The sequence below is a fragment of the Pinus tabuliformis genome, chromosome 4_2, assembly GCF_031772625.1.
Source record: "Pinus tabuliformis cultivar Carrire ecotype Pingquan chromosome 4_2, CPIR1, whole genome shotgun sequence".
Taxonomy (NCBI): domain Eukaryota; kingdom Viridiplantae; phylum Streptophyta; class Pinopsida; order Pinales; family Pinaceae; genus Pinus; species Pinus tabuliformis.
The window spans coordinates 704683632-704691252 of record NC_142304.1 but is presented as its reverse complement, the minus strand read 5'-3'; positions in this window follow the sequence as shown (position 1 = coordinate 704691252).

Genomic DNA, 7621 nt, shown 5'->3' with positions numbered 1-7621 from the left:
GTCTCGAAACAAAGAAGGGCAATGCTACTCGACCTGGACTATTGTGGTAAGAAATTTTTATTCTTGCTCTATGTCTATTTTAGTTGCAATTTTGTTTAAGGTTTGAAGCTTGTCTTGTTTCCTTTGTGTCAGAGAGAATGTTGAAAGGAATTATAATAGATGAGGTGATAATTTTCTCCACTGGGCTTAATGATGCTCAATGGGAGGATCATAGCTTTATCTTAGTGGTGAATATTGTTAGAGTGTTATTCTGGGTAGGTGGGGTTATGTGGAATTCGTATTTAGTGGAGGTTGGGTCAGTATTGTTCCTAGCGGAACAGGGCTCCCCAGATCCTCTTGATGATATATATTTGAATTAGTGGTCTCTAAGGTAGATTGCTTTAGTTTGGGATGAAAGTACAAATAAACAATAACGAAAGAGAATTGGTGAAGTAGGATATTTTTTTGCAGTAAAGCATGAGCAATCAATATTTCTCTAGCTCTCTTATGCGCCTTTGGGCTCCTTATCCTTTTTTGGATACTTTGTCTTTAGTATGCGAGAAGGGTATTTTTATACAGTAGGATAGACTATATGATAGCCAACATTTTCATCTTGGTTATGTTCTTCATTTTAGTATTAGTGCAAGTCTCTCATGTTAGCTAGTTTTTTATTTCTTGGGGAAACAACCCTCTACATGCACAAGGCTTGGTGGTACTAGTTGTCTCAGCTCCCTCTTGGATTGTGGAATTTGTTTGGAAACTAAACCCACCTACTCTAATGAGATTTTGAAGAAGAAGAAAATTGGAAATAGCTATACATTCAGGTTTAGAAGGACATTTCCATTCTTATGGAGAACCTCCAAAGCAGCCCATCTTAAATTCCAAAAGCTAGAGGATGAAATGGACGCAATTTGAATACAATTAGAGTTGTTGTTGTTGAATGTGGAAGAAATATCCATTTCCAGATCCAATCATAAAGAAGATTAGCCTCTCGTTAAAACATGAAATCTAATATGTAATTTTTTCTTTTTGATAGGCCAATTTTGATGCATTTATGAGTGGATCAATATTGGGATTTCCCCTGGTTTATGATAAACAAAGTTAATAGATTATGTAAATAGGAAAGCGGAAATAAGACTTCTAGATTATATCTTTTAGAAACTAAATTAAATCATTACTAATGTAATCTCACTGAGTTATAAATAAATCTTTTATATTAATGAAATTATCACTTACTTAAAAAATAAATAGAAATTTCCCCACATCCCCTCCATAGATTTCTTTCTCTAAGCATCCCAGCGTGTATGGACCAATTTATTTTTCAATTTTAACAATATATAAAATAAAATACATATTAAATCTATTAAAATTTGGAGATAACGTGACAAGATGAACGTTGTCCACCATGCTATGAAAAGTGCAGAGGGGAATAAAAGCCCTCATTACAATGGTTGGTAATATGGATTACGGTTTGACCATGATTGTTCAGTACCATGGACTTTTATAATGAATTGATTGGACGTTGACATTTGTCCCTCTAAATTAGAAAGAAAGGCTATGGATGATAATATTTCCCCTCCAATATCTAAAAGTGATGGGATATATTTTATAAGCCTTTTATTATTTCTTCCTTGGTTAGGTAACGGTTTCATCAATTCAACCTTAATTGGTGGAAAGTAGGGGTGATGATATCAATACTATTCATGGTTAGGTAATGGTTCCATCAATTCAACTTTATTTTTAATTAATTGGAAGTGGAGAGAGATAGCATTAAAATTATTCATGTCAAGTAAACAGCATATTGATTATTTTAATTTCCACGGGTATGGTATTATGTATTTGATATTTTTTTAATGGGATATTATTTTATTTTTTACCTTTTTTAGTTTTTTTATAGTTTAATATTTTCGATTAAATTTTATTTTTTATTAATATTTAAATTAATTTATATGTAATATGATTGGTTCATGTCTTATTCATTATTGAGTACTCCTATTACAACATGTACAATCATCTTAAGGTTTAATGTCATATGTATTTTTCTGTAACATCTCCATCCATAAATTATGTTATAAATTCTAAAAAGTTGGCACTATTCATGGACAAGGTGGTTGGTTGTTAAATATATAGAAAACTTCATTGTTTGCACCATGTTGGTTTCTAACGGAAGATTTGGAGGGAAGTTAAAGATTTGTAGAAATTATGGTGTAGATTTGCAACTGCTCATGAAGTTTTAATCAAAATTTACAAGACACAAACCTACTCTACTACTCTGTGGAATTCAATTCACAATTTGGAACATCAATCACAAACATGCAATGAGAAATAACACACATGAAAACAATATTTTTCTGGGGGAATGCAATTTGCTAAAAACCCTATGCATGCTTGCATTAATCTGATGAATATAGATGTATTACAATTGCTTTGCTCAATAGAGTTAAACCTCAAGTTGAATAACCTATATCGCTGCTCACCGAGAAGCTCTAACCCAGAGTTATGTCAATTTCTGTCTCTGCTTGAGCCCCTATTTCCTTATGAAATTCCTTGAGAAATTAGGCCCCTATTATTTAGGAAATTCCTCAAATTGATTGCACAATTCCCAAGGTTGATCATTTGACTGCATACAACACATATATACTCAAAACTAGCCTACAACTAATGTTACATTGTCTTGGAATCTCCACCACAGTTGGGGAACTCGAATTCTATGCATGTGTTAGGGTTGTATATTTTATAAGATCTCAAGGTAATTGAGTATTGTATCTCAGGTATCTTATATTGTAAATACTTGTCAATCTACCATTGATTTCCAAATAAAATAAAAAAATAGAATAAAAAATGAAAAGACAGTATAAATAAGAAAAAAGAGAAAAAGCAAAAATATTGAAAAAGAAGAAAAGATTGAACCCCACCAAAAGAAAGAAAAATAAAAAAGGAATAATACCGAAAGTGTTGCAAGTCTAAATGCCACTACTGATAGTTAGTTTTCTTCATTATTGTTAAATAAAGGTTGTGTGCAGCTTGTTCAAAATGCCACAATACCTTGCTACTTGTTTGATCATACAATGTAATCATGGTTAAACTTGTTTAAATTTATGTAAATTAGGTTAGAGAATAAAGATTTGCCCAACAGTTCAATATGGGTAAATCAGTAGTTAGGTAGAAAATGAAATTGATTCAACTATTTAATCTGAATCAATAGCAGAAATAAGGGATAGTTTAGATAGTTTTTCATTCAGTATAAAAGAAAATAATGTGGGTTTGCTAGTCTAAGTGCACCCTTAAGGAAAAAATAAAATGCTAGTTTAGTTATGGGTAGGTAAATTAGTTGTTTTTATAAATATTTTCCTATGTTGTTTTTATCCTAAGTCTAAGGACACTGTAAAAATGAAAAATATGCACTTAAGGATAAAGTTTTTCCACATATATTTTATACTCTACCTTTATCCTAAGTCAAAAATGCTAAACTTAAAAGCGCAAATGGACAAATTTGGTTTGTCATTTATGGTTAATCAACAACGCCATCGAAGCACCGAGATCTGTTCCTACTCAACATCCATGGATCGTATCATTATTTGGCCCCCCCCTCTCCATCCTGCCTTTACCACCGAGGGGGGGGTCCGAAAAGTCGTTTCTCCCGTCGGGCCCCCATCCCTACATGTCAGCATTTCCGCACCTCGCACCCCGCCTCGCTGAAAGTGCTTACCATCCACTACCCCCTCCGAAACCACTCTCCCTTTGCCCTCTTTATCGTGTCTCCACCACTATTCCTCTGCCTCTCACCTCCCGCCACATCGCCTAGCCGTTAGGCAATTGAATGCACTCCCGCAAAATGATCGTTTAGCATTAAATTTCATACCTTCCAGGTAACCTTTCAAAATTAACAGTCTTGCACCCTTTTCAATGGGACTTTCATAGTGTTTAAAAACTTTTGAAGCCATCACTCTCCTTCCTTTTACTGCTCATCCTATCGCTTTCCTCCATTTTTACTGGCTTATTTTCTATAATTGTCAACCTTTACATAGTGACTATCTTCATAGTATTCAAACGACCAGAACCTGGCAGACATTGACAGTCCTCTGCCTCCTTCAATTGATAATTCGTTACCCAAACAGTTTTCTCAGTAAGCGCTTTGTCAATTTCTCTTACTATTGCTTTCACTGATACAGTCATGCCTCCAAAAAGCAAAACCCAAGATAATCATGTTAATCCCTTGATCCCTCCCTCTGTAGAATTAGATCACATCCCTTTAGCCGATAGGGATTATAGGATTAATGAGACCCATTGTGACTATGAATTTGTGGAGTTATACTATTGGTTGGAAGATAATCATGCAGATAAAACTGATGAAATTGGGCTCTGGGAGTCCAATCTTCCCCATTATATCTTCTCCCTTACATTACAAGCCCTTGAGTTTACCAGAAAATTTCAAGCATGCTATTTCCCTACCCAAAGAGCTATCATGGCCCCTTCAGGTGACATCCTTTTTACTATAACTGCCCAGTCCATAGACCAAATAATGTTGGCTCCCTCTGTGGAAAATAGTACTCCTTTCTCCTTCGAAGCCCTCACCTGGCTTTATCAGAAGCTAGATTTCACCACCACAGCCAAAAGCTTTGAGATTTTATTTCCTAAGAATGCCCAGTTACCCAAGAAGAATCCTCCATATCCTTCCTCCATCTTCCCTGATCAAGCCAAAAAAATTATATCCATGATTTCCTATATTTTGGGTTATTATTTTGATTAGTGGGTAGACGAACCCATTTTAGGTTTCCTCTCCATATTTTCCACTGACAATAATCCTTCCATTGTGTTCAATTTTAGTCAATTCTTGGCTGACAACATTCATGAACAATTTATAAAGTTTCCCACAGAACAGGTGTTTAATTACACCTCCATTTTAATCTATATGTTCCTTTATTATCAGGCAGATAAATTCAATTTTGCAATGCAGAAGCTTGATGATGCGAGAAATCAATAGCTAGTGATATTTTGAACATCATTGGTCATGAAAGAATAGCAGGAGCTTTCTTACAAGTAATTTAGTGAGGATTTTGTTCACCCAACCATGAATATCCTTAACACAACCCAAAATAAGTGAAGAAATAAAGAGAATTTTGCATCTAACAGATCAGGCCAAGACTTGGGAATTGTATATATACCAAAACTACACAAAGATCAAGGTTTATGGTTGTGAATTAGTACTCTAAAAACTACCTAAATACCTCCCTATGAGGATTTTTTCCTTGGAGTATATTAGGCAAATGTTGAATTCTGATGACATTCATTTTGTAGTGGCAAAGAAGAAATCACAGTTCTGAATAAAGACACAGGTGGGCCCATTTATATGTAATACAAGGACAATGGGTGAAGAAGCAGATAAGATGCTTAAAGAAATGAAGTTCAGTCTAAGTTTTACATAGTCTTATGACCCTTGTGGAATTATTTCAAAGCTCAGAGTGGAGAATAAAAATACTCCCTACATCCCTACTTCAAGGCCTAAAATAGAACAGTATGAAAATCAATTGGAATGGATAGAAAACACCTTGCAAGAAGATGAAGAACAACTCTTTTCTACTTCTAGTTTACAGACTCCCACTCCTCAGGAGAAATCAAGCAAAAGATAGAGGGAGGAAGGATCATCATCGACAACAAGAAGTGAAGCCAAAGAGTTCAGGATCAGTTACAGGAAGAGGACAAAATTGACTCCTAGGACAAATGTGGACAAAGAGACAGAAGAGCAGGTTGCCATCATAATCATAGATTCACCACCTGCAACCAACAAATTTACAACATCTCCTACTGGACCTTCATCATCACAAGGTCACAAGGAAACAAAGCTAGAATCCCAAAATGTCCAAGGAGAGAAAGAGAAGACAATTTTTGATAGGTACATGGAAATTAAGCTTAAGAATGAGATTCTTAAAAATAGTACCTATAATCAGTTTTGGAAGCAGACCTCTAGCTCACAGAGCAGATTGTTGTCATTTTTTGACACAGAGCATGGAAAGATGCAGATGGCCTTCCTTGAGGCCCAAATTCCACAGCCAAAAACAATAGCAGACTACAAGAGCACTACATTTGAGTTCAACACCAAAGACATTCATCCCATTGATCAAATGGAGATGCACAAGCAAACTGGTGAAATGATATCTTCTACTTTAACTAACATTGCTATGTCATTGTCCAAGTTGCAGGTTTCATTTGCCAATGTTCAGTCATAGTTGAAAATGGAGAAGGTATCCTCCTTAGCCAAGGATAATAGGATCAAGTCTTTGGAAGACTTGGTGGTTAAGATAGGATATGATCCTAAATATGTCAATGTTGTAGAGGAGATTATCAAAAAGAAGAATTTGGACATTGCATCCTTGAGAGAACAACTTAAGTTTCCAGCGACGGAGGACCCATTAACCAAAGACATTGAAGAGAATGAATCACAAAAGGCTGACATGATGAAGCTAATTATAGAGCATAACATACAAATTAGACAGATGGAGTTAGAGATGGAGAAAATGATAAAGGAGAAAGAAGAGAGTCAGAAGATGGCCATTGTCCCCCTAGATGCCATACCCATTTATTAGCTTCCAACAATAGAAACAACCACTACAACCACTTCTTCCACTCATATTACAAGTGCTGAATAGGTGACCAAGACACTGGAGAACATGTAACTCCAGTCTAAAGATATCAAGACTTTGCAAGATCAGCTCAAAGCTTTAGAAGTACAAAATGCCAAAGCTGAAGCTTCTCATGTTACTGAAATGCAAAAATCCCAGAGACTGTTGGAGAAGTTGCAAAAGGTAGAAAGGAATACCTCAATTGGTTAGACCTTGGCCCAAGCCAAGGAAACCATTTGGATGAATATACTAGACTCTATGAATGAGATTTTGACCTTCTATCCAGATCATCTTTGAGTAGAAGGAGTTGATAGAAAAAGCTACAAAAACCATTGTGCAGGGAAGAGAGAAGCTTGGAGAAATGCCCATAGAAGCCTCCAACATTATCAGATTCCTGAATTCTAAGTCAAAATATGAGCTTGAAGAATTAGGAATCAGTGATAGAACTGTCACTATTTTAGAGGTCAAGAAAGTTTTGACTAAGAGGAACCTTATTGATCAGTTGGAAGAAAGATGTGAAACATTAGAGCTGCAAGTAAACAAGTTTACTAACATAATTGAAGCATTAATCCAAAAATGGCTACCCAACATTTATGTGATAAATGATAAATTGATCACTCAGAAAGACTATGTCCCGAAGATGAAAGAAGTGGCCAGAAGAAGTATTGATTTCAGTGGGATTAAGGGAAATATGACATCAAGGGAATTTTTGGAAACCATGTCAAATGATTTCTACATACAGAATGAGGTAAAGGGCATTTTTACAGTGAAACCAACTTTTGCCATATATACAGAGGTTGTTAGGCCCCTATACTACTAGTGTAACCCCTTATTGTTATTAGTACAACCCACTTATTATATTGATGTACCCATGTAGTGCCCATATTGTTACTAATGTGCCCCATAGAAGTCCACTATTGTTATTATTGTGCCCTTACATTATTATTGTTATGTCGGCTCTGATTATGTTATGACGCCTTAGACTCCTATATATAGAAAGGAGGTCTTTTCATTTGTATCAT